The sequence below is a fragment of the Herpailurus yagouaroundi genome, unplaced genomic scaffold (genome assembly GCF_014898765.1).
Source record: "Herpailurus yagouaroundi ecotype Mexico unplaced genomic scaffold, PumYag 202, whole genome shotgun sequence".
NCBI lineage: Eukaryota > Metazoa > Chordata > Mammalia > Carnivora > Felidae > Herpailurus > Herpailurus yagouaroundi.
Genome location: NW_024412433.1, coordinates 7,522,921 through 7,525,012, shown reverse-complemented (window position 1 = coordinate 7,525,012; position 2,092 = coordinate 7,522,921). Strand labels below are relative to the sequence as shown.

The window sequence follows — 2,092 nt, the reverse complement described above, 5'->3', positions numbered from 1 at the left end:
CTCCAGGCCCTCCTTCACCCTAGACAGTCATCCTGCCCCTCCCACTCCCCAAAACAGGGCAGCAAAGAGGAAGGGATGCGGGAAGAGCAGAAGGGGGGAGTCCCCAGCTCTGCCGGGTCCCAAGATCACCAACCGTGAGAGATGCTCGTGCCATCCAGCCCCCAGAAGATGTCACTTGTCTCTCCCAGCTACGCTCCAGGGAGAAGGACAGCACTGCACAGACTGGACATAGGTGTGCAAGGAGGGGGCCCCAGCCCCTGCACAGGAGGAGCTGACGGGGGAACAGGAGACGCCAGGACTGCTTGGGATGGGCTGAGGTTCATGTGCAGGAGGCAGGTGATTTGACGCTGGAGCCTGAAGAGGGGCCAGTACTGACCATCCATTTCTTCAGTTGTTTAACAAACACAGTGTGTCAGGCTCTGTTCTAGGTGCTGGGGACACCACAGGGACGAGGCGCAAAGCCCTGCTCCCCTGCAGCAGACAGACGACAAATAACCAAGCTCACAATTGCAGAGGGCTCTAACCAGATTGTTGGGGAATCTCAACTGGCTGGGAAATAGACGTGAAATTGTTTCATTCTTCCAGGCACTGCCCTGGGCAGAGGCTGCTTTCCCGCTGGAAGCGGCAGCTCCCTGGCCAACACCCGGCCAGATTCTGAGCCTTCTCCACCTGCTAGGTTAGAATCTTCTCTTTCTGGGCATTGCCCGGTGAAACCCCAGTTTCTCGCTTGATGCAAACCTCTTCTCTCCTCCCTGTGCTCAGGTGGACCTTCAGAAGCTCTATGCCGATGAGCTGGTGGGTGGAGGGCTCCCCTGGCCCTCAGTTCTCCACTGTTGCGTAGGGAGAGAGAGAAAGAGGAATCTGCTCCCGACGTTCCTGGGCCAGGGAGCCCCAGAACCACGACTCCTTTTCTGTGAACAGTACCAGGGGTCCAACTTGCTCACCAATGGAGTGTTCACTTGGGGCACTCCCTGTGCTCAGCAAGGCCCCACACTTGGTTTAACATGCTGCTGCCATGGTCTCGAAATTCTTAACAATTGTGGAACAAGGGGCCCTGCATTTGCATTTTTCACCCAGACTGTTACAACATACGTAGCCGGTCCTGCCTGCCAGACATGCGTGTTACAGCTGCGTCCAGCTGGCCACATCACTCCACACTTCGCTCCGCCCCCAACGCTGCAACAGTCCCCAAAAGCCTGAAGCCGCAGACTCATCCACTCTCCAGGCCGGCTCTCCGGGCTGTGGGCACACGTGAGACTGCCCTCTGTACGTTCTGAGGGACCAGGAACCTCAGGGTGCGGGTATCAGCCTCTCCTCACTAGGCAGCCCCCACCCCACCATCCTCAGGAGCCCCCCGGGCTGGACGGCGGGTCCCCTGGCTAAGCTGAACTCCAATGGGACACCGAAATGCCAGCCTCTCCCTCCTGTCGGCTCCCTTGATTCCTGAACAAGGGATTCCTTCATCCTTCCGGGGTCCCTGCCCTTCCTTCCAGCTCTGCTGCAGACGTGAGGGAAGATGCTCTCTCCCTCAAATCTGTGCAGTCCCCAAGGCTCTCCCCCACCGGCCCCCACCTCTTCTCCTCTGCACGTGGGCGAGGGCCTTTGGGGAGGATGTGGGTCTGACAGGGCCCGGCTGTGAGCCCTGCAGTGACAAGGAGGTCTGGGAGGGTCTGCCACTTGAGTAGCCTGTGGGAGACCCAGCCCCTTGGGACAGGCAAGTCCCCACCAGACAGCCGGCAACAGAGCAGCGACTGCTCTGAAGAAGGTGCCAGAGGGGATGTGGCAGAGAAGAGGACACGCTGTCGGGATGGTGGCCATTCCAGTGGAAGAGGCCGAGGACGACCAGGAGGACCAGTCACCAGTAATAAAAAAGTTGCACGAAACGTGGGTTTCGACCTGGTTCTCAAGAGGCGACCTGAGGAAGTGGATGAAACTGACCAGACTTGGGGTATATATGTGGAGGAGAGGAGAGGGGAGGGAAGGGCAGAGGAGGGGAGGGGAGGAGAGGGGAGGGGAGGGGAGGGGCGGGGAGGGGAGGGGAGCGGGCAGGAAAAGAGAGGAGAGGAGAGGAGAAGAGAGGAGAGGAGAGGAG

The 2,092-nt window shown here is 59.3% G+C and overlaps 1 long non-coding RNA gene across 3 annotated transcripts in view; it reads left to right on the top strand.

The window, feature by feature from the left end:
- LOC121014423 (uncharacterized) overlaps window positions 1-1,883 on the top strand; it is a 14,600-nt gene extending 12,717 nt beyond the window's left edge. Inside the window, exons 5-6 of one of the 3 annotated variants that reach the window (XR_005783206.1) lie at window positions 586-676; window positions 763-1,883. This is a non-coding gene — a long non-coding RNA (uncharacterized LOC121014423). Of the gene's footprint in view, window positions 1-585 lie in introns of all 3 variants that reach the window. The other 2 variants (XR_005783207.1, XR_005783205.1) reach the window with 2 other exon arrangements.
- Window positions 1,884-2,092: the final 209 nt, after the last annotated feature.